This window comes from Pogona vitticeps, chromosome 1 (genome assembly GCF_051106095.1).
Source record: "Pogona vitticeps strain Pit_001003342236 chromosome 1, PviZW2.1, whole genome shotgun sequence".
In the NCBI taxonomy this organism is placed as follows: Eukaryota; Metazoa; Chordata; class Lepidosauria; order Squamata; family Agamidae; genus Pogona; species Pogona vitticeps.
In genome coordinates this window covers 192,935,746-192,963,682 of record NC_135783.1, presented here as the reverse complement: position 1 = coordinate 192,963,682, position 27,937 = coordinate 192,935,746, and the positions used below count along the sequence as shown (strand labels likewise).

Genomic DNA, 27,937 nt, shown 5'->3' with positions numbered 1-27,937 from the left:
CAAATCCTGGATGGATTAATAACTTTATTTTTAGAAGGCCCATGAAAGTGAGGTGGGAGTGTTAAGGGGTAACAGAGAACTGAAACCAGCCTTACTGGCATACTTAGTCCTGCCCTAGGTTTTAGGCATTGTACATGATGCCATAGGGCAGCCTCTCCCAATGCAGGTCCCTTCAGAGAACGTTGCCTACGACTCCCATTATCCTCAGCTAGCACAGCCAATGATCAGGAATGAAAGGAGTCATGGGCCACATGGTTGCAAGAGTGTGTGACATTCTAGGGTTCATTTTCACAAAGTGCCTTCTTTCTGTTCCTCGCAGCAAAGACAGACCAGAACAGCTAAAGTGAGGGTGTGCAGGGAGCAGAGTCCAGTCGCTAAGTAAGGTGGGTGTTCCAACAAGCAAGGGCAGGGCCAACATACCCCCAGCTCCAACGAAGCATGTACAGGAAGTTAGGCAGGCTGGCAAATGACTCCAGAAGATGACAAAAGTGTTGAAGCAAAGCAGGAGGCTAGCTGCAACTAGACAACTGTGCATTCACATCCTGATGGCACTCAGTACCTAAATGTGGCTTTGCAGACAAAGGATGCCAACTTTTTTCCCCCAGTTCCAGCTTTGGCTGAAGAACTGACCTGACTCACCCACCCACCCAGCATGCTAGGAATTGCAGTTTCCAAAATATTAAAGTACATGAGTCTACACATACTTTCCCCCATGGCAGTGAAGGAGTGCCTGGATTAGAAACAGAAATGGGAAATTCCTTCTTCGGAATACAATTCCCATACCGGTCATGTTAGATGAGGTGCTCTGGAACCTTAAGTATGAAAAGTTCCTCCCTTCTGTCTCTTCTTATGAATAAAGAGAGCTGCTGTATGACACATCGGACCACCAGTTTCATCAGGACGCTACTGTCTATATTGACTGATTGCAACTGTCTGGGATTCCAGACACATATTTTTCTGAGTCACATCAGGAGATGCTGCAGACTGAACTAGGACCTTGTGCATATAAAGCATATAAAGTTCTACCACTAAGTTATGTCCTTTCCAGTCTCTCTGGAGAAACATTCTAGCCTAGTTCTGTAGATGACTTACTTACTTAACTGACTTACTAAACTTCCTTCCTTCCTTTGGAGTTCTTCACCAGCAGCTAGATCCCTGTGACAACAGCCTTCTCATACATCTTGCTTGCTGCTGTTTTCCTAATCCAATATGTAATCCATGTTTCTTCAAAAATCTTTTGTGTGTGGGCACACACACAATTTTTCTATTTCACATGCTTTTTAAACTCTCCGCAGAGCAGGTTTTGCAAGAGTATTCTAAGTTGCATCCCAAACCATCAGCAGCCTGTAGTCTGTATTTTGCTGGTAACGGTCAAACATTGAATGCATCTTGAAAACTTTTATTCTACCACATTGTTACCTCACTTTCCCCCTCCGGATTTTAGGGCAGTATTTTATCATTCTGACTACTCTTATAAGGCAGGTAGAGCTGGGAGATAGGTAGTAAAGGGACCAGTGCAATCCAGTCAACTTCAAGGCTGAGCAGGAGTTTGGAGCCTGGGTCCCCAAGGCTGGCACTTCCTTTGGTGCTTTTCATCCACTCCTCCTCTGATAATGATGAAAACATCATCACAGATCTCTTTGCTCTTGGACAGACATTACTGTAACATTGGCTCTGGTTTCAGGTCTTGCATTATCAGCTCAGGGAGTTATTAGTACTAGGGCTGCATACTTCTTAAAAGGGGTCAATCAATACATGACAGATAATCCATCACTAAAAGAGGGAATTTCTTCAGCGCAGGTTGTACAATATTACCACAGCAGGGGGGTTTCTTGCCTCCCGTACTTTGCAAATTAGCTTGCTCTGTTTCGTAAGAGGTCTTTAGGACAGAACCATGTTCTTCCTTGGCAAATCGGATTTCTCAGACACAAAAGACTACTTCAGCCATGTCTCTTGAACACTCAAGATGATTGCTGCTCTAATGAAGGGCTCTCAGCTCCATAGCAGCATTAGGGCTGGTGAAGAACTATGCTGTAGGCTTGTTGTGAGCCCCCTCCCCGAAAAAAAAAGTCCATTCCGTTCCAAGATCTGAACTCTTTTACTCTACCGTGAAAGTGTCTTTTGGAAGAGGGCAGCAAATTTAAGTGAAAGGCAGATGCCCCACTCCTGCAGACATCTGTTTTCAGCTGAAGCTTCACCCCATCCAGATCCCACCACTAACAGGCTCCTCCTTACGCAGTAGTGCTTCCCTCAATTACTTGATGAAAAGGGCTTTAAAGAGAATTTCAGTTAATATTTTATACCAATGGTCACCACGCAGTAAGTGCTGAAAAGTAGTTAAAATGTTTGCTATCAAGAAAAGTCGCTTTATGGCTGTGCCTGGAGGAAGAACCTGAAAGAAGTAAGAGGTGGACAAAAATCAGTTGGGAAATGAAATCCAAAACTTACTGCAATTTCTGCATTGTTTTGCTTTTTCGCAGAGTTGCCAGTCTTCTGCTCTTTACGTCCATTGGCATTAAGTTCAATGGTGTAAATCTCAGTAGTGAAATGCAGCTGGTTAAGTAGCTAATGCTTGTATTTCTTGGCAACAGCAGTTATGCGACTTGGTACATGACAAGAAATACAAGCTTTGACTTCTTAACTGGAAGCAATTCACCGCTGAGATTTCTGTTGTTGAACTTAAACTGGTGGGTGTAAGTGATAAGATTCTGGCCACGGAGCTCATGGATTTCTAGTTAAGTATTAAGAGTTTTAGTGGGGTGACAGCCATGAAGTACTGATTAACACCTGACACCTTGAGTGAAAGGACTTTATTAACTAAGATGGCTCCAGGGGTTCCGTTTACTGAATTAAAGTTGCTGATCACATCCCAAGTAGTCATTAAATTTCTTTCCATTTAGAAAGAAAACTTGCAGAATACTTCTGTGTTGCTAAGTGGAGCTGACTCAACAGGAGCCCAGCAGGAGATGGGGCTTTTCAAAGACTGATTCTGTGACTGGACTTATATATCCTTTTACTATTTGCCTCTTTTCTTCTTAAGAAAATGGCAACTGAATGCTACATCCTGAGGGCACAGGAGTAGAATTAAAAAAACGTTTGCAATGTGCTGTCAAACTGATTCTGACTTCCAGCAGCTCTAGTAGATTTTTCTGAGCGAGATGTTTAAAAGAGTGCTTTTACCATTATAAACACGCACGCACACACACACACACACACACAAACAAACAAACAAACAAACACACACACACACACACACACACACACACACGAGTATCCTGAAATGGTGGTTGAGAAGAGATTTGAACCCAGGTCTCCTGAGTCCTAGATGAGTTTGTTTCAGAAACATGTCCTGCAAACACAGCTGACAAAGACCAATCAAAAAACAAAGTAAGCTTATCTGCAGACTGCAGGGGGTAAGAAGCACTGCTACCTACTAGGACAATTATACTGTTTCAGAAGCTAAGGATTTCTCTTTTCTAACAACAGTTGATCTGCAACTTGTTCTTTGGTTCTCAGATCTCTTGATTTCATTCTCCAGCCTGCCATGTACCAGCACATGCAGACTCGTCTCTAGTACATGAGTCGTCTCTGTACTAGCCTATACAAACACTGCAGTAAATCTTTTCATACAGGGATGAACCATACAGACCTGGTTCAGCTGTCATTCTCAGGCACCTATATTAATGGTAGCCACAGTCTTAACAACTCCATAGGGGGGGGGGGTAATACCTGTTTTGCAGAGTTTAGAAAAGTTATTCTGGGATTACATTTCCCAGAATGATCGCACTGGCATGGCCACTGGGAGATTCTGGGAGTGGTAGCCCCCAAAAAAGTAATTTTACCAAACTGTGAATCAAAACTGTATTGTTTTCTACTGGCTTGACTGTGGGTTTCCCTTTCATTTTGTCAGCTTGCACAATTCAACTTTTCTTGAGAGAGAAGAGGCGACCTCTTAGGAACTGGCTTAGCAAGCCTTTCTACAATACCACACGGCACCCGTTGCAGTTGGAAATACCTCAGCTCTTAAACTACACACTTCAACTACCCATGGGCTCTAGCTGCTAATCCATTTTGAAACATCAGCTCTCCTTCCAAAGGGCCAGGTGCCCCTGGCTGCACACCAGCTGCCTGGAAGAGAATGTGCTTTGCAGGTCCTTTTACTATGGTGCAACTGAGCCGGTCTTTACATCAATGTCCTTCAATGTGCTGTAATGTGACTCCAGGAGAAGCTTGGTTTGTCAGCAGATCCATGGCCTTATCTCTGTGTCTAAATAAAACAGATCAATTATAGCTCTGTCGCAGGTACAGGATAGTTTTTCCCTTTCCATGGGAACAGAACGGATGTTTATATTGCATATCTTGACGAGCTTTTGGGTTTGACATACAGTAGATCATGGAAAATTCCGTACTGAGTTTCTCTTGGAGGTACCAAAACATGGCTTGGATGGCACTAACTGGCAGATGCCCATACCATCACAAAACTTACTTGCCTATACTCCCTCAAAACAGATCATTTGTATCAATGCCAAACTACTCACAACTCCTTATCTGGCACTATGTCAAGGTCAGTTTTTTTGACACAAATGTTCAATCAGTGCTTACTCAGTAGTCTTTTTGCAACCCATGAGGACTCTTGTGAATGGAGAAAGGAGCTTTCTGCACAATTTGATGCTAATATGTTAGGGACACATGCCGAAGCAACAGTGATACCTGAAATGAGTATGGGACAGACATTTTAGGAAAGCTTGGACATTTTTCACGCCTGCCAATGTGACTCATTCACCACCCTTGTTGAACAGGAAATGGAACAAAACTAAGGAAAGGAAACAGGATGGACTCAGACAGGAAATAAAGGAAACAGTGGATGTTTTATATGGCCTGTGGTTGCAACTTCTGGAAACATGCATATGATTAATTATATTTACTGCCTCTCTATAGTTCAGCAACTGAATGGGCCAACTTTCTAATAATGTCTCAGTTTCACATCAGCATATCATAGCTTTCCGAGGTCACATTTTATAGCTTTTCTGCATAGTCTGCAGCTTTGGTGGCACTCAGCGTAGCACTTTTAAGTGTAATCATATACTGAAGAGGTTTTGAACTAGGCTTCAGCATGTTTCATTCCAAGGAACAGCAAGACCATGAGAGACCAGATTGTACATGCATATAGCTTTGGGAATGCATTCCATGGATGCCCAGTAGAATGCGCAGTCAGTTGCAGCCTTATACTGATGACAAGACACTTGGGTCAAATAAACACATTGACTTATAGCCTCAAATCATATAGGATAATCATAGTTTTTAGTTATATTTTTATTTATTTTATTAGATTTTCTACCCCGCCCATCTAGACAAAGGTCTACTCTGGGCGGCATTACAAATTAAACCAATAAACCCTGTGGTACAGTAGTATGTCAATTTTGTCAACACTTTTTTTTTTTACATCTGTCAGCTGTAACTTGTGTGGTCTAGTCCCTCTGCTCCACACATTCATAGTAATTTATTACATTCCATCCTGCTGATTCCAAGCAACTCTTCTCAGGGTTTCCTAGGTGTAAAGCACTCAGGAGTGGTTTACTAGTCCTTTCTTGTGGTGGGCCTCCAAAACAGTGCAACTTGCCTAAGGCCACACAGTCTGGCTCTTTTCCCACAAGGGGAGTGGGGAATCAAACTACTGACCCCTGGCTCCATAGTCAGGAGCTCCAACTGACTGAGCCATAATTGTGCTAACAAATTTGGTGCATTTAACTCAGTTCAAATGGTTTTCTTTTGCCAAACTATCCTGTAGAGCAACCAGCAGAAGTAACTCATAGTGCAAACAAATTACTTAATAGGCTTTCTTTTTTTCACAGTGTGAGTGTAATAGCAGCTCTGTTCCTCACTGAGCCCAGAAGATTATTCCAAGTAAATTTCCACCAGAAGGCTAAAGGTACTTTAGCACAAAATATATGGGACAAGTGTATATTTTCTTGTCATGACTTAATGCAACGTTTTGCATAATATAGGCAAGAAACTGGCTTCCGATTAACTCTTTGAGAGAGAATTCTCATTCACTGCAACTGCTATCAGATGCTAGAAACATTCTAAAGTTTTTCTTGTTTTGTTATAGCTAAATATATACACATCCCTTTTACCATAAGGCATTCTGTGGCCGCCGTCTAGTAAAACAGAATAAAGGGATAAGCTGTAACCCAAATAACTGCTGTGCACAGGAAATCAGTGTATAGTAAAAACAGCTGCTCATAACCAACAAATATAAACATAACAATAGATGGGGGGGAAAAGCCGTTCTTAAAGTAGATCACACATAAAAGTTATGATGACCATTTGTGACAAGGAATAAAATATCCAGCAGAAAGGAAGTAGATAATGCCACAATAAAAGGAAGAAAGAAAACAGCAATAAAAAAAAGACTTCTTAAAAACTCACTTTGTTCTGAACACCTCATTCACTATTAGTCCCCAGAGTGACACCTGCTGGTATCAATGGACAAAAATACAGTGCTGTATATATTCAAAACTGAAGTAGATTTCTAATCACAGGATTTTACAAAAAAAGGATAAAAGCCGTTTTCTTACTAACATTTTCTTGTCCTGTCAACAATTCATCTACCTTCCTCCGGCGCTGGGCACATTCAAGAATCAACTAAAAACATGGATGTATATTCAGGCCTTCCCTCCTGTCAATACTTAATTTTTTCTTTATTCTTTTTTATTTATTATTTGTTTCAATATTGTATGTGTTTGGATCGTCTGTAAAATCCTCATGTTTTTATTGTATATACTTTTATTGGAAGCCGCCCAGAGTGGTCGACCAGACCAGATGGGCAGGATATAAATCAAATCAAATCAAATAAAATAAAATAAATACTGCACTGTAAGGATATTTTCTTTTTGGAGTTAAAATATTTTCTGTGGGTTGGGTCCTTAGAAAGTTAGCTGCCCATCATTCCCACCAAAACCAACGGGACTTTATCACTGACTTGCCTCCACTGATTTGAGCAAGTCTCGGGTCCACTCCATTACAAACAATGTGAAACAGAAGCTGAATGCTAATGCGCTGTTTAGGCTCACCATGAGAATCTCTGTGTGTCCTGTACTCTCATGTCATCGCATAAGACAGCTTTTGAAGCATCCCTCCATTTGCCACGTGGTGTGGTGTGGAGCAGAACGAATAAGGTCTCCTTAGGTATGTGGGAGAAGTTTCATACTTCTCTGGAACCGGACCATGTCACACATTGCTGGTATGAAAGCAAGAACAGCATACTGATGGCCTCTCAAAATCCTCCCACTTATTTGTGGGCTGAGAGGTTTCACTCAGTTTTTTTTTCCAGGAGGCGGGAAAAATCTCCAATAGTTTCTGTAGGGTGGGAATAACCTTCAGGAGTCATGGTAGCACTGTGTATTTCTTCTTGTTGTTTTCTTGTCAGGAGGCTGGCCGCCATTTTACGTTTCCCACAGCATCCCAAAGCTGGTGTCCTTCAGAGCATAGGGAGGACAGCTGCCAGTTTCAATAATGGTGGACAGGATCCAAAGAAATGTCAGCAAAGTGGCCTTTGTCTTCTCAAATGGAAAAACGTTTCAGCAATTTTCTCAGAAAGAGACTTCTGAGAAATTTGAGCTGAGTTAAAACCTTCCTAGCGCCGAAGATACTAGTTCTAAGAAACACCAAAACCCCATACAGTTGACTCAACTTCAGCTTGACAGAAAACATGGAACTTCGTGATTTAATCCAAATTCAAACCATGGAACTTCGTGATTTAATCCAAATTCTTCTCCTTAAGTGTTCTCATCTCTAACTCCTCATTATACTATGGATTTATTAGAGTGGGTGCAGTTAATGCACCTTCAGCCTGTCAGAAACCATGGGACTTCACAGTTTAATCCAAATTCTTCACTTTAAGTGGACAGTAAGAGCACAACTATGTTTCTGTCTCTAATCCTTATTTTACAAGCTAACAAACACCCTCTATTTACTATTTGTTCAACTCCCTACATTGCTGCAATAAATCCTGTCCTGCATTGCAGCTTCACTGAAAAATTGGCCAGGTCCAAAAAGTAATCCCTGTTCCAGGACCTATAATAAATCCACACACTTCATATATTGCAGAAGGAACCACGATTTGGTTTTTTTGGAAAATGGTGTTTGTCAGTGGAACTACGGCTGTTGTTATAAAAATCTATCCAGGAGCTGGAATAGCATTTTGCTTTATTTAACCTCTTTGTTTAAAGTTTTGGAGTTTATTTGAATAAGCTTGATATGCTTTAAAAGTAAGCTAACATGTGTCTTCTGCATACAAAAGGATTTCAACCTCATTCTTTTGCCTAAAGAATGTGATTCCTAGCTGCCCGGTTTACAAACCCATGTAGGAAAAGGTTCTCTCAAGATCCACTGCAACAAGACATTTCTGTGAGAAGTGAGGTCAATGCCAGCTGCATTTTCAACTGGGTAGCCTAATCTTAGAAGCCTAATGCCCATGCCTTATATATCTGAATGGCCACTTTTCTTTAGGAAAATACACAGAAAATAGGAGACCCATGCCTTTCCCGATTTCCATTTCTATGTGTTTGGTCAGACATGGCTAACCCTTATGGTATATTTTGGTAAATGCCCTTATGAGAATCACCACAGATAGTAGGATGTTTCAGCCGTACACTGAGAACGTTATACACACAGAGAGACATAAATCTGAAATAGCCTGTTTCTTTGCCATGATGATATCAGAGCAGATACAGTCACAACTGCCCTTCCCCAACTGGTTTTCACAGTACAGTATTTCCTGCCTGGGTCCCAGTATATCACAGTGAAAAATAGGAACATCTCTTTTACATGCAGTCAGCCTGAGACTTGTGAACAGAGTTCCACTTGCTAGCTTCACTTGAATTCACTTTTGCAGTTATTAACATATCCTTTATTACTCCCCAAACTCCCTTCAGATTTGCATCTTTCATGCTCACTCTTGCTTCTCACTCTCTCACACACACCCGACAGGCAACTGCCATAAATCACGCCTGACAATATATACAGACAATGTTTTACAGAGCAGCTTGTAAAAGAACAACACTGGGTAAATAAAGTGCAAATTTACTGGGCAAGGAAAGTGCAACTAAAGAACAGAGGCATTTCAATCCAAGGGTAGGTCTACAGGGAAGATACCAAGGTCAGCATAAACAGCTTTATTAGGAAGACAAACACTTCCAAAGGCTTCCAGGTTCATCCCAAGGAAAAGGAAACTTTGCAAATGAAATTAACAGAAGGGAGACCTTCATTAATGCTAAATCAACAGCAAAAAAAACCATATATGTTTCAGTGGCATAGATTTGCTGGTTGTCTTTGACAGAAATAAGACGCAGGGCAGGCTGCACGTACGTTTCCTTCCCAAAGTTTCTATAACACATTAAAAAAAGAAAACAGATAATGCACTAAAAGTTGAAAGATGTAGTTTCTCTCTCACACACACGTCCTTGCACTCGAACTATTCTTTGAGTTCAATTTAGACCTCCAAGTTCATCCTTTCTCTGTTTCTCTCATGGATTTAACCACAAAAGCTCAATAAACACCACTTCCTCATTAGATCCAGGGTGGGTGGGGAGGGTCACTCTTTAAGTTCCTGCTTTCAGAACTTTTACAGGCTTTCTGATAGACCACGGGGGGGGGGGGGGAGAGAGAACAATTCTTAAGTAGAATGTGCCTGCAGTTATGTTTTAATATTATTGAAGAACAGAATGCAGTGAAGAAACCAAACTGGTCATGCTGCGCGGTCAAATGGACGAAAGGACCGGACTTTGGGGCACTTTTAGTCTGTGTACCATCTAGACATTTAAACTGATACCTGCTGAACGTCTCTCCTCTAAACAGCTTTTGAGGGAGCAGAAGCCATTTCTGCATCCAGTCCACTTATTAGCGAATGCAGCTTTCTATTCGCATGACTGAGGAATTCAAGGGGGAAGATGAATTGCGCTTCATATATGAAGCCTGGCATCTCAAGGTGCTGGTTTGAGCACGAGAAATCTATGAGTTTCAACAAGCAACGTGGAAACTTTTAAGTTAAGAAGTAACCCCTCAAAACTCAGAAGTATGAACTACCCTGTGGCCCTTGTTTCCAAATAAACAGCAACAGTTACTTAAGGCTCCAAGACATTAATTCCAACCCGCTTTTTAATTAACCATGTCACTCATTACTTTCAAAAATCACCTTTGCCTCTGGTGGCTAGAACTAGCATTATTCACATTTCCAAGGGTTGGGGGAACAGTCTTGTAGAATCCTTTAATTCTAGATCTCATACCTCGGCTGTTTCTAGTGGGTGCCTTGATGTCCTTTGCATGACTTGCCAGGAACCCCGTATTAAGCAGAGTCGTGCTCCAGGCATTAAACAGAAGAGCAGCAAAACCTTCCCTGGCTTTTCACATCCCAGAGCCGCAAACTCTCCAGTAAGACTCTGCAGATTTATCACAGGACTGCTGCTCTCTTTGGTTAGCCAGACTGTCTAGAGCAGACTTTAGACAGTTCCTGAGTAACAATGTGTGCCTTTTTCTCTGGGATTTTTGCCACCGGTCATTCATCACCCTCTTTCCTCCCTTCTTCATGCTCTCCTTGTTGCATACAGAAAGACAAGGACTAAAGTTGAGGGGCTACTGCCGCCCCCCGGATTGCAATTTGCACGTAAAGACTGTGTCCAAACCAGAGAAGTCAATTTCCAGGCAAAAATTAAATTGCCCTGGATTAACCCATCCTGTTCGCAGGCACACATTTCCCAGTTTCAGCACCTTTCAAGCCTGAAGTTGCTGGAGAATAAGCGGCGGCATCACCCAAACCGTGACCGGGAAAGGAGACTTTAGTGAGAAGTACCACCCCATGAGGCTTGCTCAGAGAAGCTGATCCTGTGCCTTTGCAATGTGGTGTTTCTGCAAAAGAATGCTTCACGTTGCAACTAGGCAGCGTGACCCAACTTTACGCTTACTCTGAAGTGCTGCTAAATTAACTGTGATTTATTCCCAGGTAGGCAGGCAGAGAACCACAGCCTCAGGCAGCGGCTGTAGCCAGGCACCTTCAGAGTCCGGAGTCAATGAAGCTGAAAGCAAGGAAGGCTCTTCTTGCGAATAAGACCGACCAAAACCAATGGAACGGAGGGGCTTACTTCCAGAAGCACAAAGCAAATCATGCATTAGAAATGAATCTTCCCTGCTTTTCCTGCAGCAAAGTCACTGATTAAATCATTGATATCTATATACTGTCACAGGATTGCAAATCCCAACAGGGCCTCCAGGACCAGTAAATCCTCTCCAAGTGGGAAATCCGGAGCTAGTGCAAGGTTTACTCAGAAGTAAAGGTCAGCTCCCCCCCCCGTGGCCTTTCCATTCATCACCCACCCCCACCCCGATCCCCCCCTTGCTCTGAACATGTTGCCGTCTGGCCCCAAATTTCAAGCTTATTCAACCTGGGTGGGCAGCGGAGACCTGCGCGCAGGAAAAGATGAGTGCAAGGGCTCCCCCGATCTCTGGGGGGGGGGGGGTTATTACCAGATTACTTCTTCTCACGCTTGAAACAAGAAAAAAACAGATTAAAAAAAACTCCAGAAGGTGTCCAGATGCCCCGCGTGAAACTCGAGGCGCGCCTGGGAAGGATTCCGCCGCCAGCATGCGAGGCATGTGTCGAAAGGGATCGCATCCCGGAGAGGCAACTCTGGATCGGCTTTCTCGCACCCCAGTGGATCGCCCCATTTAGAAACCTGCGAAGGACTGAGTCGCATTCCCGGGTTGGGGAGGTCGGTCTCTCTTTCTTTCTTTCTCTCTTTCGCTCTCTCTCATACACACGCACGCACGCCCCCTTCTCTCTCATCATATTCTCTCACCAAGGCTGGGGTTCCTAAAGTGGAAGCCAAAAAGAAAAAGAAAAATATCCCAACCCCGCTCCCCTTTCGGCAAAGCCCGGCGTCCTTGCCCCGGCAAAGAACTTCAGGAAAGTGGACCGGCCGCATTCTTCCCAGGATCGCTGCGGACCGCAAGATACGGGATCGGGCGCAGAGCCCGGTACTCACCGCAGGCTGCTCCCCTTTCTGAGATGCAGTTTGAAAAGTTAAAAAAAAAAAAAAGCAAGTCAGATGTGTGTAAAATCAGAGGCGTGTACAATCCGGCGGGGTGGGGGGGCGCGGGTGCTTCCTGGGCTGGGACGGAGCTCTCCAGCTGCCCCGTGGTGGTGGTGGTGGGGAATCAAGCCAGGGCGACGTTGAGACTCTCTCCGGGGATCCCAGGAGCGGGGTCCAATCCTGGCGGCAGGCACAAGAAGAGCAGCAGCCCGCTGGCCTGAGGCAGGGGCGGACTCGCTCGGCTCTGCTCCGCTGCGCTGCGCGGAAAGCCTCGGCAGCCGCGTCCGCTCGGCAGCTCCGAATGGGGAGCCCTCCTCGCTTCCTGTGACATCAGGCCCAAACCCCGCCCGGCGCGGGGCTGAAATGCCTCCCGGTCTCCGAGAGAGGCGCGCCCCCGCCCCCGCCCGGGGAAAGCCCGGGGCGAGAAGCGCGGGAAGCCCCAGGTAGGCGCAGCGCTGCCTCGGGACCTGCTCTTTGGGCTCCGCGCGCGCGCCTTTCGCACCCGCAGCCGGCGCGAGGGAGGGAACCGGCGGAGAGAACCACCACCACCCCCCGGAGAGGTCTGCGGCGCCTGAAGACGAGCGAACTCAGGCCGAGGGCGCAGCGGGAGGCTCTCGGCACGCGGCTGCTTTCCCACTCCCTCCCCCCCCCCCCCCCGCAAAGCACGACACTCTTTTAATTAGTAGATTTAAAACTGGTGGGTTTTAAGGCGGCTTACAACAGTGAAAGACAGTACTTGTATTGGAAGTTGAGAGCAAGGAGTACACAAGGGCGCTTCACATCACAATATTTAACGCTAAGGACAATGAACAGAACGAGGCAGCTCACATTATTAAAAGGCAATATTAAAACTAAGCACAATATGTATTCAGATATTAAAAAAAAATAAAATGCCCCTCTGAGAAATGGAAAACACAAGTACAGTAGTACTAAAGACCCAGTCAGAGCGCTTAATGCAATAACAATGGATCTGAAAGTCTTCTTCATATCTAGGCAGTCACTGTGGGAAAGCTTGTCTGAAGAGAAAAGTCTTTGCCTGCTTAGGGAAAGAGAGCCAAGATGGGACCAGCCTGGCCTCCGGTGGGAGGGAGTTCCAGAGTCTCAGAGCAGCAAGAGAGAAAGACCCTCTCCTGTGTCCCCACCAAGTGCACCTGTGAGGGTGGCCGGACTGAGAGAAAGGCCTCGCTTGATGAAAGGCCTTTATTTATTTAAATAATTTGTACGCCACTTTTCTCACAAGGAGGCTGACAACAGACAAAACAACATTTTAAAACCACTATATCAATATCATTTTTTTAAAAAAATTAAACATACGTGAGATTTATATATTATATTTATAATATATGAAATTTTAAAAATCAAGTTCAAGAACAATTCAAAAAACATTTTTAAACCTAAGTTAAAAACCACTGAAGGCCATCCTCTGCCACATTGGGGTTGAGGTCTCTGGCTGTGGAAGCCACCGGTTGGGAGTTCGATTCCTCCCACAGTGCCTCCTTGATCATCCATAGGGTCCTTTCCAGCTGTGCAGTTCTAAGCTGATGATGGTGGTTTATCCTTGTAAGTTGGGTTAGACTTGCCCATACCTTAGGGGTAGCTCATGACTGGGGAGAGGGAGTAGGAAACTCCGCCAAAATTGTGGACTGTGGTATGTGTCCCCCCCCATTCACCCTCACCCCACGGTTGGCTCCCAGGCTGCGGAAGGCACACACAGCTCTTTCCTCCAGCGGTGAGGAGCGGACTGGAGGGGTTTGCACAGGAGGAACCCGCAAGGGGGGCGGCTGTTTCTGCCCCACAGTGTCTGCCCCACAGCTTAGCTGTGGTGTTGAGAGAGTCCAGGGCCTGGGGAGGAGGTCCCAAACCTGAAAGCAGATATGTGACCATGTGTCAATGGCGGTACTGGAGGAGGTGGCCTTTTAAAATACATGCATAGTACTGTTTTCTCAGGCTGAATTTTCCTCAAAAGCTTCTGTTTGCTCCACAGGGACCATAGAGCAGATCGCCCAAGAAGCATCGTCTTAGATGGAAGATACAATTCATGAGGGTATTGAATAAATTGAGTCCAAGTTCTTAAACCAAAGTGATCAAGGACACTTTCGGTATTAGCCTACAATCTACCTTGCAGGTTTGTTTTGAAGATGATGTATGCCTCCTCAAAGCCTCGAATTAGGACGGCTAGTTTCTCTGAATTAAGTTCCTCTGGAACGTCAGTGGATCAAATTACAGCCTGACTGTGTGTGTTTGGCCTTGCGACAAGCCTGTACTGCGGGCTGTTGTTATTTCTGTTTAACAAATAATGAATTTTTTAAACCGGTGCCAGGAAAGCTGAGAACTCTCTTCTCACAAGCCATGTTTCAGCCCTTTAGTGCGTAGACGAAGCACATTTCCTCTGAGCACATGCAGATTTCCTTTCTCTCCTGACTCAGTAACCCTGCCAATCTGCTGGATAATACTGAGGACTGTTAGTGGAGGAAAAGTTATGGGAGGGAGGTGTGAAGCCTGGAAGCTCTCCTTTTGGAAATCAAGCACCAGAATGGAGAAGCGCCACAGAGCCAAGTGAAGAAGCAGCACACAGACAGGGCATGGCTCTCTACCCATGCCACCTTTTGCCTCTGATCTCCACAGCCATTCTCCTCTGCCATTTAAGTGCCACACAGCTTGTGAGGTGGGCTGGGGGTTGGATGGCTGCTTGCCTTTTGCTCCAGGCAGCACAATAACTTGGGTAGCCCCTGTCTCTTTGGAGACGGGACATCTCTCTCTCTCTCTCTCTCATTTATCTCAGTAGCTTGCATAGCTCTACCTGCAATGGTAACTGGCAGGACCCAAACATGGTTGACACACCCTGAGCTTGTTCATACTACTATAGTCCGAAGCAGCCAATGCTGCCCCATCTCCAAAGTCAGATTCATAATATTGGTAGGGTACTTCTGACCCGTGATGCAGAAAATCCCTCAGATGTGTCTCTTGTTCTCTGCCAGTAAAAATACAGCAACAATAATTGAGAAGAAATCTCGAGAAGAAGATATTTGTACCTAGATTTACAAATATACACATTGGCCACAGATTATGCAATGCAAGAGCTGTAATTTATATCTGGTACAGCATATACCATAACTTTCCGTGTATACGACTATACTTTTGTCTAAAATCTTTAGACTAAAAATTGAGGGTCATCTTATACATGGAAGTAAGCTAAGGAGAGAACAAAAACAAATGGATGGGAAAGCAGGGATCAGAGCGATTCTGCAGCGCTTTTATTCCTTTCCCCCTACACTTGCTGAACCCCACTTAGATTTCTTAATTTTGGATTAGAAAAGTGGGGGGCGGAAAAATACGATAATTAAATTTCTGAACTTGGCTTTTCATTGCCACCTAATAATTTGTTTGCAATCTGGCATCTTGAAAAGATGGAAAAGTTGAAAGAAAAACTAATTGTAGCATTCAGAATTCCAATTTTCATTATATCAAATGTGAACTAAACATTTGTTCCTCTTTCATCAGGTCCAAGATTAGGTATGTGAGGCAACTGCCTCATTCTGCCCAGTGGTAAAGTCAGCCCATATCTATCTATACAATCTATAGACAGCTGCTGCCATAATATTGGTAAAGTACTACATGAGGTAGAGGTGTAACAAGTACTCAGAAATTTTAAAAATGCAGGTAACTTCTGATATTTCACTCTGATGTGCCCTGATGAAGACAGAGAGATGGGGGGGGGGAGCAGTGGAGAAAATGCTAAGCACGTTTTTTTTCTCCCTTGTCACAGATTTCCTGCACAACATTAAGTTTGACAGTGTTACCTGGCTTGAGCCGGAAGTATCAGCCTCCAGAGAACTGGTGTATCCTTTTTGCCAGACTTTTATCCTGCTCAGGTTCACATGCTTGAGTCACTCAGTATAGGAATCTGAAATTGACAACAGGTGCTATGGAATCCAGTCTAGAATGTCATCAATTCCTCCATCGTACCCAAGGGATTATGTACAACATTTTGTAGGAAGAAATGAAGGACATTTTGCTGGCCAGGAAATCCTGAGAGAGAGAAGAAGAAAGCCAGAAAATCCCATAGAAAGCTGTGAAACTGAAAAGCCTCTACTGTAGGTTCATAACAATAATAGAAGGAGAGAGAGGAATAAGCAAGACAGAAAAAAGGACATAATGTTCTGCTAAGAGCAGGATACTCATTTAAGGGAGATAAATATGGTAGCATTTTCATTATGATTAGTACTTTTACTTGCATTTTACATCTATCTATCTATCTATCTATCTATCTATCTATCTATCTATCTATCTATCTATCTATCTATCTATCTATCTATCTATCTATCTATCTATCTATCTATCTATCTATCTATCTATCTATCTATCTATCTATCTATCTATCTATCAGCAGATCAGTGAACCCAGGTGCACTACTCATAGGGCAGAAGAGCAGCTCTGCCATGGATCTATATATCTAAAATAATGGCAATTGGGATTCTGAATTTTACAATTAGTTTTTCTTTCATTTTTTCCATCATTTCAAAATGCCAGATTGCAAACTAATCATTAGGTGGCAATGAAAAGCCAAGTTCGGAAATTTAATTATAAGCTGTACCAGATATGAATTATTTATTTTATTTATTTTATTTATTTATTTACAATATTTTTTAGCCGCACCATTGCCAGTGGTGGAATTATAGCTATTACATTACATAATCTGTGGCCAATGTGTATATTTGTAAATCTGTGTACAGATATCTTCTTGAGATTTCTTCTCAATATTTCTTTTTAGAAAAACAAGTCTTCAGTTGCTCAAATGCCTACAAAGACCAAAACTAAGTTAGCTAGGGAGAATTTAAAAATTCATTTCACATAAAGTCTTTGTTTAAATACTTGAATGTTTAAATGGAGCAGCAAAAAGACAATTCAACTGTTCTCAGATCTGACTAGGTCAAACAGAGCACAAGCCTATGAACATGTTTATTGACTGAAGTAGGATTTTCCTCTAAATAAATATGTATAAGATCAGTTTGCCGTTTTCTCGAAAGCAACTAAGACCGTACAGTCTTGTGATGAACCACAACCAATCTGCAGGTGGCTTTCTATTATTTGCACAGTAGGGGATCCCCATACCCTATTGCACTGATTTACTTTTAGCATTGACTAAGAACTCTTTGCATGGGAACATCCCAGGCTTCTTATATAGCTCTGCAGTTCAAGTGCCTCCTTGGAAATGAGCCACATTCCTAGACGGACACACCCACAATGTTTGGGAATGCCAGGCAACTTAATCCAAGCATATTTGTTGGCAACCTCCACTTTCCAGCTTTCTGGAAATAGCCTCAGATAGGGATGTGAAAAATCTGTGACTCTTGTTCTCATGGCAATTCTTGCCACTCATCAACATTTTCTTCCTGGTCCAATTCCATTGTGAGTTACAAAAACTTTTTCCCCCTTTCTGCATGGACACTTGTGCATATCTTTCTGCTCATTTTTGGTTGCATTTTCTAATGTGCATGTTTTTGCATGCATTTTTGCTCTTTTCAAATGTACATGTTTTAGTTTTTTACTACGTTAATAATTGCATGGCTCTAAGTGTGCTTTTCCCCTTCTGAAACTCATTACACACCTTAGAAATGAATGAATTTCCAAGAGAAGGTTCTCCTGGAACTTTTTGGAGGTTCCAAATGGATCTTTTTGTTTGGAGGTATAAGTCCAACAAATCTCTTTTCCATCCTAATGGATGCAGACTCTCATCACCAAAGCTGCTGCAGGGTTAGCCTCTCCACTACTCCTCTGTCTTCCCGTTTCGTGGCCTCTGTACCAGAAACTGGTAGTAGTGATGATGCTACAGAACTAAGAGAGATATAAGACTCAATGGTGGCACCAAAGGTGATCAGATGCCAAGATGAGCAAACGGAATCTAGAAGCCTTCGTTTAGGATGATAAGACTGTTGCTGGAAGCTGACAACACATCTACTGAGCCTCATGGCATAGTGGTTGAACTGCAGTAGAGCAGCCAAGCCTCTGTTCACAACTTGTGTTTGATCCCGATCAGTTCAGGTAGCCAGCTCAAGGGTGACTGGGCCTTCTGAGGTCAGAAATGTGAGGGGGGGGGAGGCGATGATTAGCCTGCATAATTAAAAATTGTAAACCACCGAGAAAGAGCTTTAAGCACTATGGAGTGGTACATAAGCAGCACTCTTTGCTTTTTGTTTTACTGCTGGGAAAAAAACAAGGTCATTAAGCAATACATTTGGTTTAAATTGGGTGCTCTTCTGTTACAGAGCCAGACATGAGAACTTGTGGCCATCTAGCGCATAGTGAAATACTCTCCCATTAATCTCCTTCTGTTGGTCAAGATGGGAGCTGGAGTCTGTCACCATCTGGAGGGCCATCAGTTCCCCAACCTATAGCTTTGGTGCAACAGCTTTAGGAAAGAAGATAATCTCCTCCTCATGTAATGAAGAATTATCTTTTTTCCTTCATGTTGCACAGAAGAAACCTGTGAAGTAGGTTAGGCTTTCAGACATTGGCAACCCCAAGATCACCCCTGTGAGTCTCATCACTCAGTCAGGAATAAGACCTAGATCTCCCCAGTTCCAGTCAGCCACTTTAAATTCAACACCCACAAGCTGCTTCAGTCTAATATGGCACATCAATGCATTGAGAGCTGACATATACCATTATTTCCTTACTAGATAGACTTCTTGATTCTGACACGTTGAAAAATTGATGAAGGTATACCTCCATGGAAATGCAGACCATTCAGCTCAGTTTTATACATCTTTGGGGTTTGGCCTGTGCTGTCTACATGGTCAGAAAACATAAAGACTTGAACATAACCTGGATCTTTGTGTTATTATAAAGGTAAAGGTTCCCCTTGACATTTTTAGTCCAGTCGTGTCCGACTCTAGGGGGCGGTGCTTATCCCCGTTTTCAAGCTGTAGAGCCAGCACTTGTCCAAAGACAGTTTCCGTTGCCACATGGCCAGCGTGACTAGGGAACGCCGTTTTACCTTCCCACCGAGGTGGTACCTATTTACTCGCATTTGCATGCTTTCAAACTGCTAGGTTGGCGAGGAGCTGGGACAAAGCGACGGGAGCTCACTCCGTTGCATGGATTCGATCTTATGACTGCTGGTCTTCTGACCCTGCAGCACAGGCTTCTGCGGTTTAGCCCACAGCGCCACAATGCAGTAAAATCAAACACAGCCTGTTTTTTTGGTATGTGTGTGTTTTTTTTAAATTTTGGAGAGACTTGAATAAGGAGAGTTCTTTAACTCGGGCTCAGACTAACCAAGGAAGAATAAATGATCAGATACATGCAACAGTAGCAAACTGAGAAGTGCCCTCAGTGGTTGAGACCAAGGGTAAAGAAATTAGCATAATTCAGAAGCAGAATTGGTAAGCCAGTGTAATGCTGCCATCTAGCGTACAAGCGCTGGCCGGCTTTCCTATGCTCACACGTGCAGTATATGTGACACAGACAGTGAGGGTCAAGCCAGATATTAAAGGGAATGTTTATGAATTTCATTTATTTTCTCCTCCAGCTAAAGGCAGACAGCCATCAAACCAAGGATTACCTCGAAGACAGAGCTGCCATCTGAAAACCCTTTCAACAGAGGACTGAACTTTGCCAGAGAGGACACCTGATCCCTTGAAAGAAGAATGGGATATCAATATAATAAAAACAAATAAATGGTAGGCTGATGTGTTGGGTTGGTATCACTGCACTGGCTTCTACTTTAGACACTGAGATACTATACAATCTTTGTTAAGTGGGTGAAGCAAATTTGACATTTATGAATCTAGGGATGATGGGAAATTATTAGGAGATGGCACACAGCCCAGGAAAAGTGTTACCCTATTATCATTCATGATGAAATGCTTTCTAGCTAGTCTTGTCTCTTCTTTCTTTTGCATAGACAAAGCTTAAGAGCATTGAGAAAGCAACCAAGTGTTGCCTGTCACCAGTTCTTTCACTTTTCTTTTTAAAAAGACACCCACTGTCATGTTTTCATCTGCATCGAGCAAAAAGAGGAAGGGAAGACAACTCTTAAAGACACTAAGACAAAGGGGGGAACAAATGGAAATACATTTGCATTAATATTTTACAGCCTCCTCTACTTTTGAACTGGGTGCATAGAAAATAGTGTTTTTCTTCTTCTTACAACTTTGAAAAGAATGCGTCAAGGCAAGCTGCACCAACGTAACTCTGCTTTTAACTTAACAAAAAGCTTCTGATACATAAAACCTGTCCTACAGCGGGAGTACTCAGTAGCCAGAGAAACATTACGCCGTAATAGTCATCTGTCTGCAGTAAACTGAATGAAAGAACTGAAAGGAATGAAATGATGGGAAGAGTTATAATAAAAGCAGTGTGTAATAGGCAGAGAACACACTGTCTGATGTATAGTTAGTACAAGTGGTAAACTGTCATGCCTCATTGCTTCAACAAAATGGGGTTTTGTAGGCTTATCAGCTCCTACGTTTGCTGTAGCGTATCCCCATATTATACTCTGCCACATATTGTTACCATGAGACAGATGGAGACGGTCAACTCACATAGCTAATTCGGGTGCTGTGACTGACAGGACAGCAAACAGTTACTTTAATTTGTCATTGGCTGAAATCCAGTAGTAAACTGCACCTAGAGCAGGCCTATTGAATCAGTGGGGGTTTGCTGAGTCAAGTTCTCTGTAAGTCTCATTGATTGAATGGGGTTACTCAAGTTGCTTCTCACTACTGGATTTCAGCCACTGTTGTATTTTTACTGCCAGGGACAGGTAGATGTGGCTATAGGACTTCTGACTCACATGCCAAAATAACTTAAATTGGGCTGAGATACTCTGTATATTTGTTGCTGTAGCTCTGTATTGCTGAGGAACAGAAATGCGGGGTCCAGTTGTACTTACGGCCTGGTTGAGAGATTCATGTAGGGAACTGACTGGCCACCCTGTAAGGCTGGACTGGAGCCTTTGGTTTGATTTGCCATTTGGTCTGTTGCTCTCATACATCTTGATTGGAGGGGGCAAATAGCATCTGTCCCAGGAGGAATTGTGTCCTGGGATAGCTGTTTTCTGTCACATTTCTTCCATATAGTCTCTTGTGTCATTCAGCCACCTTCCTGAAAAAAGACATTGTCAAAAGCTTAGGACACACACGTCTCGGTAGATAAACAAATCCTCTGTCAGCCATATTAATAAGGACAGCTGTGAATGTTGAGGACCGAGTCAAATAAAGAAAACCCCGAGCATCTCAAAATATGCTCTCTTAGTAGGTACAATGAAGGAAATATCTGAATGTAATGAAAAATGTCTCGGACATTTTGCTGCAGAAAAGAAAGCACCAAATGGTGCCATTTCTAAGTCAAGCAACATCATACCCCAAACCAAGGCATGTTTTTCGGGCACATGAGGCAAGAACTCCCAGAGCCTGAAAAGTTACATTATTGGACTATAGCCCTGTGTCCCCTTGGCCAGTGTGGCTGCTGGCCATATTGGCTGGGGGTTTGTATCAACGAGGTAACTTTTCCAAGCTTTCAGGCATCCTACACATTCTTCACTCCATCACTGACAGTAGAAATTCAATGCTAATGTATTAAACAGCTAGATTTCCATGTGCTTATTATTCTTGAGGAAACTTTCAGATACGTATACACCTCTTTACTTGAAAGGTGAAGACGTGGAATTCCCTCTACAAATTGTAGCAACAGAACAATATTTTTTTTGGACAATCTGGTCTACAACCACAATTTCAAAAAGAATTAGAACTCCTAACCCTAACCCAACTTCCCAAGATAGGGTTGGGCCATTGTAATATCATGAGATTCAATAAGGCATTCAGTACCAGAAAGTACTGAATGCCTTATTGTAATTACTTTAGTAATTACTGTTATCGTATCCTAGCATTCCTTAAAACAAACTATTTTGTTTTGGTTTCATCATCATTTACCCCACAGCTGCAGGTCTGGGAGTTGTCATTGTAGCAGCATTTGGAAACTAAACCTTAGCAGATGTCAGGGTTGCTGTCCAGAGGGCAGTCAAGAAAACTTTCCTAGAAATGAGGAGTGCTTCAGGAAGAAAAAGCTATGCTAGATTTTCCATTAGTACCTATGTCTAAATTGCTTGACGAAATCAAATAATTTCCTTTATGAGGTTATTACTGTAGAAGGCAGAAATGGACAGGATTGTTTGGGTTGAGACCACTCCACTGCTGCCCCCCCCCAATCTCTCCATCATGTTCGTACTGTGGATGGATTGGAAAGTAGACCCTCCCCACCTATCCGGGCTCTTGGGATCTACCCAGAGACCACACAGGAGAATCTGGGGCTCTCAGGAAGGAGGATAGCGGAAAACCCATTCCCATCACAGGACCTTTGTTACTGTTTGTGGGGCTTTGTTGGCTTAACTTGGGTTGTCTCACTGTGCTTGGCACTTGATGCTGAAATTGCATATTCCAGCACCCACTGGGGGCTGAACATCTGGAGTAGACGTCTCCAAAATAGAAAGGAGTACGCCAAGGAGAAAGAAAAACTGCTGCTTTTTAAAACAAAACTCTCAGTGTTAACAATTGCAGTAGAAAAGAGTCTTTGTTTATCTTACACCAAATGATCCTAAAAGGCAAGATAGGTAGTAAAAAATTGTCATGGGCTATGGCAGACATTTTTCACTTCAAGAAAGAACTCCTTTTCTGGAAATGGGCTGATCTTCAAGTTTTGATGTACGTTAGATGTGCCACAAATCTTATAAAAGATGAAGAAAGATTGTTGTAGCAAGAAGAAAATAGTGGCTCCGGTCAGTAAAAACACAACTTCTAACTTTTAATTAAAATAAGAAAATCTTATAGTAAAGATCTTTTTATTATTTAAGTTGCTAGCATGAAGGTTGATCTCTCTCAAAGAAAAGTACCCTTTATTGTTCTCCTCATTCTTTGGCTTCAGCTATGCTAATCTTTTATATACCATAGTGAAAACTGAAGGCTTTTTTAAATCACTAGGACAGAAAGCAAGAGCTCTCCATTATCTTCCTGGTTCATGGTATGAAAATAGTTCTAGAGTTATATGACCTGCACCTTTCCCCTCCACCAGGAGGGATTTATCTTAAAAGCAATTGCTCTATTCTTTTTTTTCAATATATTTTTTAAAAAACAATAAGTTTTCTCTAGAACAACTGAAAAGGGAACATAGCATGTGAGACCCATTTGCCGATGGCAAAGGCTTCAGTGTGTGATGAAATCTAAACAGTCAAAGCTGGAAGCAGAGAAATGTGGATGCAGTTGGCCCTGTGGGAGATTTATAACGATTAAGGTCTTTTAGGATTATGACCATATTTTTTTATACTTGAGCAGCCATCTCCTGCCAGTATTCAAATCTCAGTTACTATAAAACACTGTAAACATTGCATGCTGTGGATGATTAAGCGCAACAGCTGAGCTTAGATGAGTAACTGTTGTTATCATTCTGGAAACCGAGCAGTGCAAAGTCAGGCCCCCACGGAAAGATTGCCCGGCAGGTGCAGCGTTGCTGGAAAATTTGCGTAAGAGATTCTTTCAGGAAATGGATCAGGGGTTATCTGCTATTTTGTTAATACACTGAACAGATTCCTATTTGAAACGGGCTAGCGTTTTAAAATGACCATATGTATTCTATGTAAAGGGGCCACTTTCTTCATAATGCAAACATGTTTTTGTTATGTGCCATCACATCACCTCCAACTTATGGCAACCTTATGAATGAGTGATTTTTGTAATCTTGCCATAGCTCAGCAGTTTAGGTCTCTGGCTGCAGATCCAGAGATTGGGAGTTTGGTTCCCCACTCTCCCTGCTTGGCAGGGGCTGTACTTGATAATCCATAGGGTCCCTTCCAGTTCTGAAATCTATGATTATTAATAGATTATATTCTAAGATTATTATTTTATAGTTGAATTAAACTTTTGGAAAGAGAAAACTAACACAAGCTAGAGAGGAAACGTGAATGTTTCCTGGAATTTCAGGACTAATGTATAAAGCTGGTTTGCTCTCTTTCCTATGTTAGTAGGGGTTGTCAGTGGGATCTGTGAATGCATCCTGTCCTCATTTGTTAGTCCTTGTCAGCTAACATTCCTAGGCAGGATGAAGATGTGAGAAACAAGGTGATAATGAGGATGAACAGGGAACAGATTGGTACAAGACAATACCAAATTGCACTTCAGTGGAGTCCACTGCATCGTCGTGTTCAGCGGTAGCTGAGATGAGACAGGTGAGTGCATGCTGATCTAAGCTAAGCATGGAATTGCAACAGCTAGTGACTCCTGGTTTGTGAAGGAAGTGAATCAACTCCAGCTTTTAGTCAGAACTGCCCAGGAGGTGTCCAAGGTGCTGAACTTTACCCCCCAAATAGATTGGGCAGCTTGAATACTTCCTGTATATTGAGATTAAAACCCATAATGGATTCCCCAACTCTGTATACTTGGAGTCACCAGCAACCTCTGGCATGTAGACAAATTTTAAATAAACCCACTCAACCGAAATGTTCACACTCCAGTTTAGACACACAATGTGGCTTTTAAAACAATTTTATTTCACTATGAATTCAGTAAAATGTTGCCCTGTACACAGGATGTGTTCTGTTCTGTGCAGGCATCCTCTTCTACATTTCTTCTTCATTCTTCCCAAGTTGACATCTGACCAGGCTTGAGGCAAAGCATTCAAGAGATGCACCAACAGCTGCAGTAGAACCTGGCACTGTGAGCCAAAAGCATTTGAACCTTTTGAGAAGATGAATGAACAAGAAGGAGTACCAGGACTTGATGTGTTGGCTGAAAACCAAATCTAGAGGCAAGCTGAAGTGCACCGAACAGTGAACATTGCATGTAGTGAATTCCTTGACTGGACAAGAAGCTGAATGAGTCCTCTTCTCAAATGCTTCTGGTGTAATATAAAGTTCTTGCACTGTTGTACTTCTGATCAACAATGGAAGAAAGTTGTTTGAACAATGTTTTGTTCAAAGATATGGTTGTATCTGTCTTCTCCACCATGAGGATCATTCTCATTTGGTTCTTCATCAGATTAAAAGTCGCTTTTCCCTTAAGGAAATGCAACCATATCTATGGCCTTCCTTACTTGGTATTGCATCTGCATGACATAATTAAAAATGATGAACTTTTTAAAAAATTGGGCCCATCACTTTGCTCTTGGCTTTCAGTTTTTCTAACTAACATTCCTTTTGTTATTATATCTTCTTTCTGTTTGAAATATACTTCAGGACTCTAGTGGGTTCCCAGAAGAGCTGAAGTTCCTCAAAGGCCTTTGGACTATTAAATAATCTGGTGGGCACAAGATTGCATGTCTCCTGAAGAGAAGAGCGAAGCACTGTCCTTGCTCCCAGTGTCCCTAAATCTATACCTAGAGAGGCAGTGCAGTGTAGTGGATGAAGTGACAGACTCAGGAGACCTGGGTTTAAATTCCTACTCAGCCATGGATACTTACTTGAGGGTGTCACTAGTAAAACTACTACTTAAATATTTTACATGTCATCAAAACCTTACTAGAGTTACTATCAAGTCAGATGCAATTTGACAGCACACAACATAACATAAATCTATATACAGTATTTAACTTTCTAACTGGCGTTTCCTACCATTTTGGTATCGTTTAAAAGCAATTATTCTGAAATTGCAATTGTTATGTTGGAATTTTTATTTTGGGGTTTGATTTCTATATAACCACCATGTTCCATATTTTTAAAGTGTTATTGTTTTACCATGTTGCAAACCACCCAGAGTGGCCTTGCAGCCAGGTGGGTGGTATAGAAGTCCGATCAATAAATCAGGACATCAATAAATCACTGTACACATTAATGGTTATTCAGAAATAATTCCAAAGTTGCACAGAAATCTCAATAACAGTTGCCCATTTTAGTATATATGCTAGATTATCTTTCTAACTGGTTTGAAAAGGTCATGTACTGTATCAAGAGGAGGTATTTCCTGGGCTTATTTTCTAATTTAGATTTAGATTTCTCTAAATTGTCCCTGTTCTTTTTTTCTTCCTCTTATCATAAAGTACATAAGGTGTAAATGCTATATAAACAGACAAATAGCCAGAGGTTGGGTGTAATATTTTCATATACTATTGATCTGATCAAAGGTCTCACTTGACTTTTTAGTCTTTATGTAATTGTAGGTCATAATGGGTAGTCCAGGGATCAAAATAACACCCAGATGGCTTTTAAAAATTGAATATAGGACTGAAAATGATAAAAGGGGATTAAGTTGGACAGAAATCTTCCTTGGATTCTTCCTGAGCTTTCCGTACTGCATCCTTTATTAAATCATACATTATAGATGTATGTCTTGTTCTAAATAATAATGGCCGATCAGAATTCAGAGGCATCTTACCAAAGGCCTGTTCCATGTTTGTTCCATCTCCTAGACTAACCCAGTCTCTGTGAGACAATTTACTGTGAGACCATTTAAATGGAAGTACAGAACTAAGTTTCCAGCTCCTGAATGTCTTCCTCCTTTCTTGCTAGGACATCGAAGCACTTCCTCCCTTCCTTCAGCAAGTGAAGTCATTAATCATGAGGAGCAATTTTCTTCTCCTATTTTCTGTCATTGTTATCAGAATACTTTGAAGAAGGAACTTTATTGTAAGGGAAGATGATCTCATTAACTTTCATTCTTCCACATCAAGAACATTTTAAATTGGACTATCTGCCCAGTTCTATCTCTTTATTAGATCAAATTTCTTTCCCAAATCTATTTTCCTTATACATTATACAGTACATAGCATTCTGTGGCTGAAATCCTGTTATCTAGGATAGCACATCGCACTAGAGTAGACCCATTGAATCAGTGGGTATGGTATTTGGTGAGTCAACTCTTGTGTAAGTTCCACTGATTTCAATGCACAGCAAGTCCCAACTAGAACAGGCCCATTTGAATCAATGGAATTTATGAAGGAGCTGGCTCACCAAATCCCTATTGATTCAATGGGTTTATTCCAGCGTGATTTAGGGTCCTAAGCAACAGGATTTCCATCACAGAATCTATTTGATATCCTCCTCAATAGCTCTCTTTGCTCTATCTGATGGACTTTCATTTTTACTGTTCCTAACGACCTGAGTATCTGCTCATTCATGTCACTTACATTTTTACTGTAGTCACTTTCTTGACTACATTATTCTTGGTTTGATTTTAGGGATATTGTTTATATGTATGTACATACCCACAGAGACACCCCCCATCACAGTTTACAAATTCTTCTGTAGCCATTTTCATACATATTCCCAGCAGTTATCTTCTTCTGCCAAGATATAGCTTACTTCTTTATAATATACTAATAATTTTAATTTAAAACCCCAGGGTACCTTATCCCTAATGATGTCATCCATGTTAGCTGCTCAATTATGTCTTTAAATACTGTGTGTTGGGTTAACATTATTCTAAGATGCTGAAGAAGAAGAAGAAGAAGAAGAAGAAGAAGAAGAAGAAGAAGAAGAAGAAGAAGAAGAAGAAGAAGAAGAAGAAGAAGAAGAAGCAGCTTGAACTGCTGTGTTGTGGGGTGTCTCTGTGGCCAACATCTTGAGCAGGCTGTCTGAGTTCTCCTGAGCCCCCTGGAAGCCCTGCCAAACCTGGATAATTCTGGGCCTGGGAATGGTCAGCCCACCCAGGAAGGAGAGGCAGTTTTGGGAATAAGGACTCACAACTGAGTCAGGCTGAAGAGCAGGCACAGCTATAAGGACTGGGGCAGAGGAAGTATTGGCAAGGGGGAGAAAGAACAAGAGTCAGAAGAAACTGGGATGGAGGGATCATAAAAGGAAGTGTACTGGGTTGACTGCCTGTGACTGCCTACACTGTGGAGGAGCCCTTCGTTGGCGCCTTTGAAAA

General features: G+C 42.4%; 1 protein-coding gene and 1 long non-coding RNA gene across 3 annotated transcripts in view; one reads left to right on the top strand and one right to left on the bottom strand.

The window, feature by feature from the left end:
• The window catches only part of CALCRL (calcitonin receptor like receptor), a 102,810-nt gene extending 90,416 nt beyond the window's left edge, over nucleotides 1-12,394 (bottom strand). The window contains exon 1 of the mRNA XM_072981269.2: nucleotides 12,039-12,394. The gene's annotated coding sequence lies outside the window, so the exon portion shown is untranslated. The remainder of the gene's footprint in view (nucleotides 1-12,038) is intronic.
• On the top strand, nucleotides 12,385-27,572 carry LOC140702301 (uncharacterized). Of its 2 annotated transcripts, none has more exons than XR_012081422.2 (4): nucleotides 12,385-12,529; nucleotides 18,767-18,935; nucleotides 19,624-24,306; nucleotides 24,687-27,572. It is a non-coding gene; the product is annotated as an uncharacterized LOC140702301 (long non-coding RNA). The 2 variants fall into 2 exon arrangements; XR_013545339.1 differs by lacking the exon at nucleotides 18,767-18,935 and adding an exon at nucleotides 14,071-14,211 and having other exon boundaries at nucleotides 12,393-12,529; nucleotides 19,618-24,306.
• The last annotated feature ends 365 nt before the right edge of the window (nucleotides 27,573-27,937 follow it).